Source organism: Cervus canadensis, chromosome 11 (genome assembly GCF_019320065.1).
Source record: "Cervus canadensis isolate Bull #8, Minnesota chromosome 11, ASM1932006v1, whole genome shotgun sequence".
NCBI lineage: Eukaryota > Metazoa > Chordata > Mammalia > Artiodactyla > Cervidae > Cervus > Cervus canadensis.
Window position 1 is genome coordinate 52,888,144 of NC_057396.1, and position 16,384 is coordinate 52,904,527.

The 16,384-nt window shown below is 41.4% G+C and overlaps 1 long non-coding RNA gene across 1 annotated transcript in view; it reads right to left on the bottom strand.

Annotated features, from left to right (window-relative positions):
* Positions 1 to 2,315: 2,315 nt before the first annotated feature.
* Positions 2,316 to 16,384, bottom strand: part of LOC122449789 — a 29,387-nt gene continuing 15,318 nt past the window's right edge. Inside the window, exons 3-4 of the long non-coding RNA XR_006272023.1 lie at positions 7,036 to 7,368; positions 2,316 to 3,194 (exon numbers count right to left, since the gene is read on the bottom strand). This is a non-coding gene — a long non-coding RNA (uncharacterized LOC122449789). The remainder of the gene's footprint in view (positions 3,195 to 7,035; positions 7,369 to 16,384) is intronic.

Consider the following 16,384-nt stretch of genomic DNA (forward strand, 5'->3'; position numbering starts at 1 on the left):
TCTCCAATTTTGAGAACACTCATGGCATCTAATTTTCCCTGGTAAATGTTTATTTAACTTTGCTGTGCAATCTTATTTTACTTGATCCCCACTGATAAAATCCCCTCCTTTTTGAAATATTCTTCCTTTGGTTTCCATTCTCTCAGTTTCCTTTATTGGCTCCATCTCCTCTGCTAAAATTTAAAGTCCTCAAAGCACGGTGCTGACTCCTTTTCCTTTTCACTTGACATTTTTACCACAAGGGTTCTTACCCATTCACCAGACATCAAAGACCATCCATATGCAGAGGACTCCCATATTTATCTTTCTATTCCAGATAACTCTTTGACCTCCCAGCCAAAACTTGCAACTGCTTATTGCATGCTTGTGCTAGGATATCTGCTTCACATTTCTATAATCAAGCTCTTGATTACCTCTGTTAAGCCTTTTATTCTGGAAGCCTTCTCCATCTCAACAGATGTCACCTTTATCTACCCATTTGCTCAGGCAAACGCAAGTCATCCTTAATTCTTCCTTCTCCCCCACACCCATCTTCTCATATTCAGTCCATCACCAAATCCTCTAATTCCTACTTCCATATATATCTCAAATCCATCCCCTCTTTCCCATCATTGCTATTCCCCAAGTCTAAGATGCCATGACCTCTTCTGTCTTCTTCTAATGCGTAAGTACACAAACATTAAATACACAAAGCAGCCTGGATGATCCTTTAAAATTATACATCAGATCATATCACCCTCTGGCACCAATCACTTAAATGGCTTCTCTGCCCTGTTATGACACCACAGATCCTTTCCAGGGCCCACACAGCATGCTCTGATCTTGTCATCCACCTCTCCAGCCTCATCTACCGCTCTCCTGGCACCCACTCTGCTCAGCCACCATGCACCAAATCAATATACAGAAACCTTAATGAGCTGGAATGCTCCGGGTCACTGAGGAATAAGCAAAGCAAGTTTTGTGTTTCCACTCTTTGGGGTTGAACGTCTTTCCCGAAAGTGGGAACCCTCTGTGCTACTCTGAATGTCAAAGTCAGCAAAAAATAACAGTAATGTTCTTCATAAACTGAAAATATGACAGGGCTTTGGCACCATTTTTCACCAGTAATAAGTGCATGAGTTACTGATCAGGGCAGTGGGTAAAGGGGGAAAAGGCATAGGAATGAATTTTACTGTTTTCACAAAATTCACTGGGCTGGCTTTTCCATGATTGTATTTGTATTTTTGAGGAAACTAAGCTATTTTTTTTTTTAGCTGTCTGCTAATTGGCCTCATTGCTCTTAACAGAGGAATATGGGGAGAGATTCTTAATAGTTCACGCACATGGCTCATTAATCCTGCTTAGCCTAGACAGCTTTCACCTGTGGATGTGTGTGTATTTGTGTATGCAGCTCTGTGTCATGGGAAAGTTATTCAAATTTTCTGACCCTCTGTTTTCTCATACATAAAAAGGAATGATAAAAATCAAGGTTGTCCCGAGTCTATATGAAGCATTTAGAACAGTAAGCCCTGAAGTTAATAGTTATTGTTAGCAAGTGGGGAGGGAAGATTCATAAATAAATCTCCCTTAATATTTTGTCTTACTTTCTCCCAAACCAAGATCACTTCATTTTACTATTACCAACTGTTAAAATTCTATGAAGGTACTATATAATTTCCTTTTCCCAATGACATTTTTGTCCTCTCCAAAATAGACATTCTAGGATTGGACAGTGGTTAGGGAGACACGATTCATGCTACAATGCCGTGCTTTGGGGCCTTGTGAAATTCCTTTTTCTGAACGTAAATACTTTTAAAACAGAGTGCTGTTATCTCAAGGTCTGGCCCCTGGGTTTTAGATAAGCTGGGACTTTCCATCAGTCTTCTTGCTCATAGTAAACATCATCTCTCTCAGAATGCACCCTGTCTCTCTTGTAGGGCTCCAAACAAGTCAGATATTCAAACAGAAGGTTCCTGACATTGCCATGAAGAAAGATGACTCTGGGAGAGATTTTCCATGTTACACCAGATTTGAAGGCCAAAGGGTCAGCTTGGGCAACTCGAGTCCTCCATCAATAATTCCAGCCTGGACAGGATCATCAATTCCCTTCATCTTGAGCAAGACCTGGGATCACTCTGTTAGAAGCTAAGCCAATGGCCTCAGATAATTTAACATTCTTCCCTTTACTAGGTTATCCTCAAATAGAACATCATGGGCCCATCTAAAGCCAGCAAGATTTAAAGGAAGTTAGAGACTTCAGCTGTATACAGAAAACAACGTCTTTACCGTATGGGAGATAAAAGTGAAGGGGAGAGGTTGGTCTCTTTAGGAAAATTTATTGAATCATTTTAAGGAGTGATAGTACAGGGGTTCAGATGTCGAAAGCAAAAGCCTATCTAGAGAAGACAATCATGTGACTATTCCTTTAGGTTCCCATAATTAACTTGTGCTGCAAGTCTGCATAAACAAATGTTATGAAACAGAATGTGAGAATGACTCTTCCATTTCTACAAATGAGACATTGATGCTAGCAAATTATAGGTCATTGTTCAAATGCTAACCATACCAGAAATCCTTAAATATGATGATTATGTCACCTGTCTTTATTAGTATTCATTTATAAACAAGAGTCAATAAACTCCTAGTCAATGTGTAAGACATTAAAAGACCAATTAGCAAAAATTATCTACGCCAAAAGAGTCACAGATAAACCTGCTTTCAGTTACCAAAAGGGGAAAACACACACATGTGAAACAAAACAAGTACGATCTGTAATTTTAGAAGAATTGGAAACAGCGATGTTTAAGGGAAACCAGTTGTTGACTGCCCGGCAATATTGGTACAACACGTACAACTTTGGGGTTCTTTCTGTATTGGTGACAATGTGAAAGAGATGTGATATATTAACATCACCAGGAGATCTCTGTCCTGATGACAGAGTCTCACATGTGTCTCGATTTGTTATGTTAAATTAATCTAAAAGAGAACAGGAATTTTCTAAAGTTTTGTGTCTGTGAGGAATTATATTTTAACCTTCCAGCTCACTTCCATATCTGTTATCTTCTGTCATTTCCTCTCCTGGGTCCAGAAGGAGGCCTGCCTATGAACTGAGAGATGAAGAGGAAGGCTCCTGGTTTGGGATGGACACCTACTCTGGTCATGTGTCACGCTGGAAGCCAGAATATTATGGCTCTTGAATTTCCTTCTACATGATCCTAAAGAAGGGAACACAAAGAGACAGACATAAGAATTTAATGTAATTATGAGTTATCATTTTGTCTCTAACAGATTTACAGAGAGATTAAAAAAAACTGTTCAAAAGAGAATTTGCTTCAGAAAAAAAGGACTTGAAAAATCACACAAAAAAAGGACTTGAAAAAATCACACTCAAGCTTTCGATTTCTCTTCTTTCTTTGTTCACTTCTTACCCATCTCTCCTTTCTTTGATTTGCCTTTTCTTTGTTAATATATTTCTAACTTTTTAGATTTTCAAATGCAACATCTTTTGCAGAACCAAAGTGTAGTATTCATTTATTTTTAACCAGAAGGCAATGCATAATATTTATTCTCCTGAAACATAAGGTCAGACTATTATTATTCATTCAACATTTTTCAGACTGATGATTTGAAATACAAATTGAAACTGTCTTCTTTTAAAGCTAAATTAGTAATTTTTTTTCAAAAATCAATCTTCATATTTTTAATCCCAGGCCCGCCAAAAAGGTAATAAGCAGTTAATTTTGCATTACAATGTCATCAGCACTTCTGGCTGGTCCTCTGATTTATTCTTAAGTTCTCCTAGATTTCCACACAAATGCCAACACAACAAGGGAAACCCTCCCTACCCCACACTTTGAATTTTAAGGAGTAAATACTTAGGCAGACACAAACAACCGTGAACTTTCTCAACCCTCTCTTCTTACTTCCCAAAGAAAGCAGGAGGATGATAAAAGCAAGAAGGACAAAGATGAGATGGAACCAGGATGATTTTCAAAAAATCAAATCTACTAACATCCCCCTTCTCAAAAGCCTTCATGTCGACTCACAACCAAAGGACCGGCACAACCCCAGAGAGAGATATTCAAACTGATTGAAAACTGTCTTTTCTTAAAAGCTAAACTAGTAATTTTTTTTCCAAAATCAATCTCCGTACAATCAAGCGCTGTACACCCAGCCTTTCTCTATCTCTCCTCCTGTCATCCAATTTGCTCCAGCTACACCGTCTGCTGGTGCTTCTCCAGACACATTCTGTTCTTTCCTGTCCAGTTCCCCGACTCATCACAGGTGTTTTACAAACCATGACTGGTCTTCATCGCATTTGTCTTCTGGCCAGCTGGAAGAATGCTCACTCCTACTTATTGTTTTCACGTGTTTTCTAAGTTGAGTTTATGTGTGTATGCTCAGGCACTCTGCTGCTGCTGCTGCTAAGTCGCTTCAGTCGTGTCCGACTCTGTGCGGCCCCATAGACGGCAGCCCACGAGGCTCCACCGTCCCTGGGATTCTCCAGGCAAGATCACTGGAGTGGGTTGCCATTTCCTTCTCCAATGTATGAAAGTGAAAAGTGAAAGTAAAGTCGTTCAGTCGTGTCTGACTCTTCGCCACCCCATGGACTGCAGCCTACCTGGGTCCTCCATCCATGGGGTTTTCCAGGCAAGAGAACTGGAGTGGGTTGCCATTGCCTTCTCCAGCTCAGGAACTCAGTCATGTTCAACTCTTTGAGGCCCCATGAACTGTAGCCTGCCAGGCTCCTCTGTCCATGGAATTTTCCAGGCAAGACTACTGGAGTGGGTTGCCATTTCCTCCTCCAGGGGATCTTCCCGACCCAGGGATCAAACCTGTGTTTCTTGAATCTCCTGCATTGGCAAGTATTTGCCACGAGCACCACCTAGGAAGTCCTCAAGTTGAGATTATTGAACAGTATTTAAAGTCTCCAACTTTGTCAGTGTTCTTACACTGCTTATTTGTAGGCTAGGAAGTCATGTGCATGGATAAAATGTAAATAGTGTAATTTTTCAAAGGAGGAAGTTTTACATTTTAAATTTATATTGGCATACAATAGATCTACAATATTGTATTAGTTTCAGGCATACAGTAAAGTGATTCAGTTATACATATATCTATTTCTTTACAGATTCTTTTCCCATATAGGTTATTACAGAATATTGAGCAGAGCTCTCTTTGCTATAGAGTAGGCCCTTGTTGATTATCTGTTTTATATACAATAGTGTGCCATGTTAATCCCAACCTCCTAATTTATCCCCCCTGCCCTCCATTTTCCCTTTTGGTAACCATAAGTTCGTGTGCTGTGAGTCTGTCTCTGTTTTGTAGATAAGTTCATTTGGGCCTCTCACTTTCCACAATGACCCACATTCTTCCTGCAGAGTGTGTATCTCTCTTACTTCATACCTTTAAAAAAAATTCATTTGTATCATTCTTTCAGCTTCCACACATAAGTGATATCATATGATATTTGTCTGACACAGAATAAAAATTTGACCAGGTATTTTCAGAAATGGAGTTGTCACCCTGGCCCAGCAACTCCACTTCTGAAAATTTATTCTAGTGAATAATCCTGTATAGACACAAGCAAGTTTATCATAGCAATGTTTCTACTATCAAAATGTTATTTTAAAAAATAAAAATTCCCAACAGTGAGAGATTCATGAACTAAATGATGGCTCATTCATACCATGAAATGGAATGGGATCTAGCACTGCACTAGGAAGCATGTATACTCAATCAATCCATGTGGGACAATGAAAGCTAAATGAAATAAAAGTATTTGCAGCCTTGCAGAAGAAAGAAGGCAGTATGTCAATAAATTTTTTAAAAATGTAGTCTGCATACTATAATCACTTTTTAAACAGAAGTAATGTATTTTATTTATAGAAAATGTCTAAAAGAGTACATGGTTATTTTTCATTAGTTGGGTAACTGTTTAAAATGTTTAAATAAGATACTGTGAAGTCAGGTAAACACTGTACTCCAAAAGGAACATATTGGATGGCCAAAGGCAAGGCTTTCCAGGAACAAACCAACCCAGACAAAACCCATTAGGTTGCAAGCCTTGGAAAAGTCTAATCTATGTCTGTGGGTTAACCCAAGGATGTGCTAGGGGACCCCCCCCCCAACCATGGAAAGCTGAAACACCCCATTACATAAGCCACAGTCGTCTTTACATCAGCTAATACGTGTTTTTAAAAAACAGAACTTTCATTAGTTTTTATTTTTTTCAGAACTCCTCTTATTGCACCCATCTCACCACCCACATGCTCAGCTGAATCACTTCATCAAGGTGAGAATGAAACTCATTTCCTACATTTTACCTCCAATCCCATTTTAACAGTTTGAAATCCATCCATCAACCAGAAAAGTCTCAACTAACACATCTTAAAAACACACAGAAAAGGTAAACCGAAAGCTGAATTGCACTTTCTTGGACATTTCATCCCCCAGTAGATTTTTCAAATTCCATGCTAGGTCATGATTGGGTAGCTTCATTGATTCACCACTAACCAGTCACCCGATGGCTTAAAACAGAGCTTGCAGTCTGTGAAAATGGAGATGTTATCACCAAAGTCAGGGGCCTGGGAGACAGCTGGCTTCTTTTACAGAAACTGACATATCTGGAAGGAGATTCAGCCCGGCTTCTGAATGTAAACAGGAATTAGTCAGGTAGAAGCAGAACAAATAAGCACGCTGATTGAGAGATCTTTCCCAAACAGCGGGACCCGGGGAGTGGAACACACACCCAAACCCTCCCTGGGGTTTCAACCAGACTCAAGAGTCTGGAAAAGGAGGACAGGCTTTGGAGTAGACAAACCTGATTTAGAATACTGGTCCAGCCAGCTCCTAAGAGTATGTGCCAGGCAAATTGCAAAACTCTCTGAATCTCAGTCTTCCTGCCAGGAAAATGGATGCAATTGCATCTACCTCACAGGGTCGTTGGGAATAATTAGAGCTAAAATGGGAACTCATAAGGCCTAGCGCATCATGAATACTAAACAAACGGTGACACTGTTATTTGAGGAGGAAAAGAGAAGCCAAGTGGGATACCGGAAACATCCTTAAGGAAGAGATTTCCAAACGTTCTCTTTTTTTTTCACACCAGCCAACGTTCGACAACATCCAGCCAGAGTAGAGGCACCAGCTGAATTCACTCTCTCCATCCAGCTAGAGGTCAGTGTTACACCAGTCTCCCAGAGGAAGAAAGTAGGGATCCTATTTCTAGAGACTCCTTCTGCCTTTCCAGCCTCATGCCTGCCCTTCAGTGTCTTTTCCTACAATATTCAGGAAGAGTTCACCATCGTGAGGAAGCATCTCCACGTCATCAGAGAATTTCATTCACTCCTCACTCATGGTTGTGACTGATGGACTGGAGGCACAGATCTAAAAAATAAAGGGGGGAAGGGATTTGAGAGAATGAGAGTTACCAGCTGAGTCTGGCATTCTTCATGGAAGGTTCACTTGAGTTATTGGAATTTAATCATAAACCCATTATTTGGAAATGCAAAATTCATTGATGTTCAGGGACCTGGCATTTTTCAGCCAGCCTACTGCCTGCCAAATGAGATCCCACTTGCTTGAATGAGGCTAGAAAAGAGACCGCTGTCGTTTCCAGGGGCCTTACTGGGTCATTTCCCATCACCTTACATGCCAGTGCAATCTGGTTTTCCCTCTCTGTCTCTCTGTCTCTTTCTGTGTGAGTCTCTTTGTCTCTCTGTCCCTATCTTATGTCTCTCTCTGTTAGAGACACACACACACAGAGTTCCCCAGGAGGATGATAAAAGCAATGGCTAAAGCGAAGTGACAAACGGCGTTTCTGGAGCAAAAGGCTCACTGGCCTGGAAGAAATCTCAGACATCGTGTCCCCTATCTGTCTGATACAATTTCATCTAAAATCCTTCCCAGCTGAATGGAGATCAGGCCAGTCTAAATGATTGCCACAAAGTCGATCCTTCCTTTTTTACCACTTCATTCATTCATCCCAACAACAAACATCTATTAAATGCTAATAACAATAATAAAAGCCTACATTTGCTAAGCCCCTACTATGCACTAAGTATGCTCTGCCAAGGTGGATCAGCAGTAGAGAATCTGCCTGCAATGCTGGAGATGCAGGAGATGTGAGTTTGACCCTTGGGTTGGGAAGATCCCCTAGAGGAGGACATGGCAACCCACTCCAGTATTCTTGCCTGGAGAATCTCATGGATAGGAGAGTCTGGTGGGCTACAGTTCATAGGGTCACAAAGAGTCGAACACAACTGAAGTGACTGAGCATGCACCCATAAGCACCAAGTATAATGGCGGGGAAAAGAGCCAAGGTGCCCAGAGCTAAAGGTCTTTTCTAGATATTAAATAAATAGCTACAAACAAAAATATAGCATTACAGCCTCTAAGCAGTGCTATGAAGGAGTTCAGAAAGCTGTAAGTGTTCAACTAGAAATCTGACTTCATCTGGGGAAGACCTTGATTTGTCCAGAGAACTAAAGGAAGGTTGTGTCCTTAGAGCAAGTGGAGCAAAAGTCTAGAGAAGTGGGCTTGGGCTGGACCATTCTGATCTCATTAAGTTTAGAAAGGCTTTTGTCTTTTTCCTGAGCAGTGGGAAGACACTGAAGGACATCCATAGAATTAATCTTAAAAGAAGGCAGACAGAATGGAGTTAGTTTATAGCCACTTCATCAGAGCTTGGGCAGCTGGAGGCCAGGCCTAAAGACAGCCTCCTTAATGCTAAACAGCGTCACAGAAAGGTAATAGTCTATACAGCTCCCCCTTCCCAGCCACCCTTTCTCAGAGGTTATCTATGATCAACAATGATTTGAATCTAATACATTTATTGACTTCTCCCCTACTTCTACCCCAAGTCTCTCCTCGTGAAGCTGAGGAGATGCAAATAATCAAAATAAGACATGGATAAATAATTCCAAACCAAGGCAAAATATTGCAAGGGCTATAAAAGAGTTATTGAAAAAGCAACCAAAAAAGGATATCAGAGCTCAACCAAAAGATACAGGATGTAGACCCTGACTTTAAGTGGTGACTGTGCCACTTACTAACCACGTGATCCTGGACAGGTCAATTCTGTGAATTTAAGTTATGCTGATGTCCTAAGATTGCATTCTGTGTACCAAAAAGACCATTGAGACATCTTCCTTGGATTTTTAAGTTAATGATCAATTTACTAAAGTTAGACATTTAAACATATGTTTTCTCCTTAGATTTTATGTTCCACATAAAAAAGCAACAAATATTGTTTTCCAGTTTGTAAGTGGAGCAAATTTTAAGTATCATTTTCCTTAGTTACTTTTAAAGAGCCTTTCACCAATACTTGGTTACATTTAAAAACTTAGGTAATGGGATTCCTCCAGATAGTTCAAACTTCATTTATAATTCAATTTTTCATTTTAAGATCAGCTGTCTGCCCAACAAATATTCCCAAACAGTTAACCTGATAAACTATGTTTATAAATGTGAGTGACATGAATTTCCACTTAAAGATATATCTCAATAATTTGTCAATTATACATTTTAAATTAGAATTACAAAAATATCATTTTAATAGGTCAAATATTCTTAAACATTCCAAGTATATAAGGATACCAGAAATGGCCTCTTTCTTAATACAAAAGTATTTATACTCGAGTCCTAATTACTTTAAACATGTATATATTTAATCTAAAACTTCCAAGGAATGAAAGATGCTTGCCCAGTAAGAAACACAACCACACTCCTGTTAACTGAAAATTGTCTTGCACAGAGCTATTTGGCTGGACAAGAGATTGGGCTCTTTGGGTGGTGCTTTTTGTAAAAACTAAGAAAACTATTAAAAGTATTAAATCATCCCAAGGAAGTATGGGAGTTGCCATCTCAGCATTCTTGGGATTGCTTGTGATCAGAGATTTTGGTAACCTTGATGTGACATCCTGAACTCAATTCTTAGAGGTTATGTCAATGAATCTGTAACTTCAAAAGGGACACAGTCACACTGTGGGACTCAAGTTATACACAGCCCCTGATCCTGCCCCACAAATGGCTACTCAACAAATGTCTGAAACCCCAATTCAACCTGATCTCTTGATTAGATTACAAGTTTCTCTGGCTCTTAAGATCTCTGCAGGCCTCTTGCATCTAATGTTATAGACACTTTAACGTAATAGAATCTAAAGCAATGTAAATGTCCTTTCTATTTAACTCTTTACAGAAGCCTGCATTCTTTGGCTACTGAATTTAGATATATCAGATGATTTTGCCTGACTTGTAATCATAGTTTACAAAGCCAGTCTAGCAATCTCAACTCTCTGGGCCTCTCTCTCCCTACGCTTAGTGTCACAGAGTTGCTGAGAATTAAATGAGAAAAATGCACAGGAAAGCACTTTGTGAATTACATAGCATGGTACAAATACTAGTGCCCACCAGAGTTGAGAGAGAGATTGAAAGAATGAATTACGGGCACCATGAGAACATCGAGAAAGGAGTGATTACTCCATCTGGGCCTTCAACAGAGCTTCAGAGAAAATGGAGCATTTAGATGGACCTTGACAAATGGGTAGGATTTTAACTGACTGGCAGTAAGGATGGGGAAGCCAGCAAAAGTCCATTTGGAAGTCTTTACAGAAGGCATCAGAATAAAGCTGGCATTGAGTTTTAGAAAAAGGTCAGGGCTTCTCTTGGCATGCAATAGTTTTACACCCTTTACCCTAGTCTTCTCATTTCATACATTTTAAAACAGTTTTAATTAATTCCATGTCTCTATTACCTAGAACTATTCTTACCAAGTAGAAAGTGTTTCAAGAGAATTCTGAGGACGCCCAATGTTCTCTTTCCAGTAGGCTGGTAATATTGTTCAGATGTTCAGCTCTCTCCAACAAAGAGGATTTTGCATAACCACAGATATAAGGACTTCTTCTGAGTGGTAAACTAGTAAAATTCATTGCAAGCTGAACTAGCCGTAAGTGAGAAGAATCATCCAAGAAACTGCAGCAAATATGTAATGATGCTTTGGGGTACATTCAAACTCCAATCCAGATGATTCAGTTTATCCAAGCCATTTCCATTTCTTGATGCTTATAGAAAATTAAAAAATAATGTTGAAATAGTTTTTAAAATTATGTTTATAGTAACAAAGTTACACTTCTAACATACAAAAATACAGTGCACTATAATTATGTTTTGTGTGTGTGTTAGACATTCAGTCGTGTAAGACTCTGCAACCCAATGGACTGTAGCCCAGTGGGCTCCTCTCTCCATGGCAAGAATACTGGAGTGAGTTGCCATTTCCTTCTCCAGGGGATCTTTTCAACCCAGGGATCAAACCTGGGTTTCCTGCACTGCAGGCAGGTTCTTTACCATCTGAGCCATCAGGGAAGCCCATAATTATGCTATTCAAAGGTTAATAGTAGGATTTATGTCATACATTAATTTATACTCTACTTTAGACATTTGGTTCAGTAACAGGATATAAGTTTACAGATGTATAGTAAACATCTTCCTCTTTCAATCCTATCTGTGCATTTCTAGGTAATGGGGATGAAAACAATAACTCTGAAGGCTTTCAGGATTTGTGAGACCCAATGACCTCTCTGTCTCCCAAGGACTACCCCCCAACTCTGACAGGCTCTAAGCAAGGCTTTTACAGGCCAGGAATTTAAGATGTGGGAATATTATTTATCCACTATTTCAAGTGCTGTCCCCACACTGGGTAAAACTTAAAATTGTTTATAGTTACAGTGAAGGCAATTAACAGCTGCCTTGATGACCTTGGTGAGTCTGGAACCAACCAGCGGGCTTCCCCTTGTGGGGGGTCAGGCAGGAAGCTGCCATCACACTGGGAGATCCCCTAAATTCCTTAACAAGGCAGGCGTTTCTCTAGGGCTATCCAGTGTCTTCAGAGAACCACATTTCAATTTGCTTGCCTTGGGGACAGAGGCTTAGCTTCCAGGAGTCCCTGGGTGAGGGTGGAGAGCCACCTAGTCTCAATACAGACAGACTTTCCATTAAACTCCTTTTTTGCAACACCACGTCTTACCCCTACTCCTCATACTTTTTTGTTCTGCTTCCTCATTTTGCCCAGGTTCTAGAAGAAAGACGAGCCCCCTGCTCAGCTCAGATGTCTGGACTACAGTTTCCTTGCTCTCCTAGGGTTGGCTGCCTTCCACCATGACTAGTGTCTTCTCACCATTCAGGTTTCAGCTCAAATATCATCTCCTTTGGGAGGAGGCCCCCTGTCTAAAGCAAACCTCCATCTTCAACCTCCCCTCCCATGTCATCCTACCTGCTGGTCTTCACAGGGCACGTATCACTCTCTCTAATTACCTAAGTACCTTGCTCATTCATTTGTTATTACCATTGTGCCCTCACTAGTATTAAAGTTCCAGGAGAGTTAAAATGAAATTTTGCACTGTGTCATCACATTTTAGGCCTCTGGTAAATAACAGGCATTCGATAAATATTAAATAACTAAAATCACTCATTTCTTCAACAAATAGCCATTAAAAGTATATCATGTTTCAGTCATAAAAAAAGAATGAAATAATGCCATTTGCAGCAACATGGATAGACCTAGAGATTGTCATAGTAAGTGAAGTGGGTCAGACAGAGAAAGACAAATATTATATGACATTGCTCATATGTAGAATCTAAGAAAAAAAGGTGCAAATAGAGTCACGGATGTGGAAAACAAACTTATGGTTCCCAAGGGGAATGGGAGAGAGAAGGAATAAGTTGGGAAACTGGGAATGACATATATATACTGTGCTGTGCGCTAAGTCGCTCAGTCAAGTCTGACTCTGTGTGACCCCATAGACTGTAGCCCACCAGGCTCCTCTGTCCACGGGATTCTCCAGGCAAGAATAATGAAGGGGGTTGCCGTGCCCTCCTTCAGGGGATTTTTCCAATCCAGGGATTGAACCTGCGTCCTTTATGTCTCCTGTATTGAAAGGCGGGTTCTTTACCACTAGTGCCACCTGGGAAGCCCCATATATATATACTAATATATATAAAATAGATAACGAACCTACTGTATAGCGCAGGGCACTCTACTCAGCACTCTGTAATGGGCCTATATGGGAAAAGAATCTAAAAGAGAGTGGATATATGTATAGGTATGTGTATGTATATATATAACTTTGCTATACCCCTGAAACACAACTCTGTAAATCAACTATACTCCAAAAAATTAATTTAAAAAATAAAATAAAGTAAGCACAATCTTAAATTTTAAAAAAAAGTGTATCAGGAGCCAGGAATTGTGCCTGAAAGGGAGAATTTCATCCATTTATGAAAAATATCATCCTGCCTCCTTACCACTTCCAGCCTCCTCTTGCCACACCCTCCCTCAATCCCCACAAGCAGACATGCACAAGTTGCCTCTGCCTGGCTGCCTCCTGGTCCAGAGAAAAGAAAGACCAAAGAGAGTGTGACCCTGTCCCCTTAGCCAACTGCCACCAGAGGCTGCCCTGGCATCTGGCCAGACAGCGAAGGCTGGCTGTCAGTTTCCGTGGCCCAGCCTGGTAAATACTCAGCTGCAGCAAAAGCCCCAGTTCAGGGAGCAATTAGACAAAGGGGCCCAGGTGTCCCTGGAGCCGCTGGTTCCTACTGACCCGAACATGCGGAGGCTGCCTACAACACAGCCCTCTTCCTCAGCCTTGACTTGATCACAGCAAACATGCCTGACCACGAGCTGTCCCCCAGACACTTACAGCTGGTTGGAAAACAAGCGTGATGGTAAACACGTGTTGCCATGCCTGTAACCGGACAAATCAGATCACCTGCCTCAGACCCACAGGGCGGGTTGGGGAGGGGGGGTTGGGCATGCCTGTAAAATCCAGTTCTCTGAAGGTTCCACTGGTTTGTTGTTGTTGTTCGTCAGGGATCTAAGGTGACCCAGGATGCCTCGGTGGTGAGGAACAGAGTATCTTTTATTTGATTGTCCCCTGTTCATCAGCCTTGCTCTTGTCAAGGAGCCCAAACATTCTCATTCAAAGGCTGTATTTACAAATGAAGCAGGATGGCCATAAAATTGATGACCTTGCTGCTTCTGGAATCTCATAAAAAGTTTCCAAGCTGCTCCTCCCCAGAGCAAATAAGGGCGTTGCAGTTGCTGGTCCCCTGGCAGGGCTCCAGCTGCGGCTATTACATTCCTCCCTCGTCAGCTTTCCTCGGCAGACTTGCCTGCGTGTCAGGGTGCTTAACTCTAAAGGGGCTGCTGAGATCGCAGCGCTCAAATCCAGAGGTGGGGGCAACGCAGAAAGCAAAGGGAGAAGGGAGGGAAAAGGCAGCGTTGATCGAGATGTTGTTATGTGCCAGGCACTGTGCAAAGAATTTTCTTCATGAATTTTCTTATCCAAGCTTTATCACTTATTCATAGGCTAGCCCACCCTGGAAAACTCTATCCCATGCACCTATGTATTGAAAATGTTTGGGACAGATATTGCTTTTTTTGTTGGGGTCCTGTGAATATGGTTTATTAAGATATGTCTATTTTCTGATGGTAGATGAAGCAGCCAGGTGACACTGATGAGGTCAGTGAGAAGCAGTGCGCATGCGTGGGGGTGGGGCTTCTGGGAATCTATTCTATTGCTATTTCGTGAGCATGTGTCCTTTTCTCTTTTCCATGTTTCCTTCTTTGAATGTGGATATGTTTAGAGGAGCACACTCATTTTACGGTCAAAAGGATGGTAAAATAGAAGGAAAGAGCCTGGGACATAGATGGCAAAATGGAGATGCTCCCTCAACCTGCATCTCCCTGCCTCAGGATTCTTGTTATCATGAGAAATTAGCCCCCTTCTTTATGGTGGCAACAGGCTTGAGAATGTCCCCAGGGTTCCCACCTACTCGCCTTGCTTCTAAACCATAGAATAGAATGGGGCAAATGTGATGGGCTGTCCCTCCATGATGACATTCAGTCCAGTTCAGTTCAGTTGCTCAGTCATGTCTGACTCTTTGTGACCCCATGAACCACAGCACACCAGGCCTCCTTGTCCATCACCAACTCCCAGAGTCTACCCAAACCCATGTCCATTGTGTCGGTGATGCCATTCAACCATCTCATCCTCTGTCGTCCCCTTCTCCTCCTGCCCTCAATCTTTCCCAGCAACAGGGTCTTTTCAAATGAGTCAGCTTTCTGCATCAGGTGGCCAAAGTATTGGAGTTTCAGCTTCAACATCACTCCCTCCAATGAACACCCAGGACTGATCTCCTTTAGGATAGACTGGTTGGATCTCCTTACAGTCCTTGGGACTCTCAAGTCTCCTCCAACACCACAGTTCAAAAGCCTCAATTTTCAGCACTCAGCTTTCTTTATAGTCCAACTCTCACATCCATACATGACCACTGGAAAAACCATAGCCTTGACTAGATGGACCTTTGTTGGCAAAGTCATGTCTCTGATTTTTAATATGCTATCTAGGTTGGTCATAACTTTCCTTCCAAGGAGCAAGCGTCTTTTAATTTCATGGCTTCAATCACCATCTGCAGTGATTTTGGAGCCCAGAAAAATAAAGTCTGACACTGTTTCCACTGTTTCCCCATCTATTTGCCATGAAGTGATGGGACTGGATGCCATGATCTTAGTTTTCTGAATGTTAAGCTTTAAGCCAACTTTTTCACTCTCCTCTTTTACTTTCATCAAGAGGCTCTTTAGTTCTTCTTCACTTTCTGCCATAAGGGTGGTGTCATCTGCGTATCTGAGGTTATTGATATTTCTCCCAGCAATCTTGATTCCAGCTTGTGCTTCCTCCAGCCCAGCATTTCTCATGATGTATTCTGCATATAAGTTATATAAGCAGGGTGACAATATACAGCCTTGACGTACTCCTTTTCCTATTTGGAACCAGTCTGTTGTTCCATGTCAGGTTCTAACTGTTGCTTCCTGACCTGTATACAGGTTTCTCAAAAGGCAGGTCAGGTGGTCTGGTATTCCCATCTCACTCAGAATTTTCCACAACATTAGGTTATATGTAACAAGGTTTCCTCTTGTTTGTGGACTTGCTTCTTGCAAGGACTCTCCTTGCTGACAAAGTCAACTGTGAAGTTGTAAGAGCCCACGTGGCCAGGAAATATGGGTGGTTTCTGGAAACTACAGAAAGACTACAAACTGTAGGAAGCTTCTAGAAACTATGAGTGCCCTTTAGGAATTGAGAGGGGCCTCCAGGCAGTAAGAAGTCAGGACCTCAGGCTTATAGTTGTAAGAAAATATCTTCTGCCAACAACCTGAGTGAGCTTGGAAGTAGATTCTTTCCCAACCAAGCCTCCAGATGAGAATACAGCCCAGCTGACACCTTCATTGCAGCCGTGTGAGACCCTGAGCCGAGGATTCAACAAAGCCAAACTCTTGACCCACAGAAACTGTGAATTAATAAATGCATGTTGGTTAGACCCCTAAGGTTTGTGACATTTTTGTTATGCA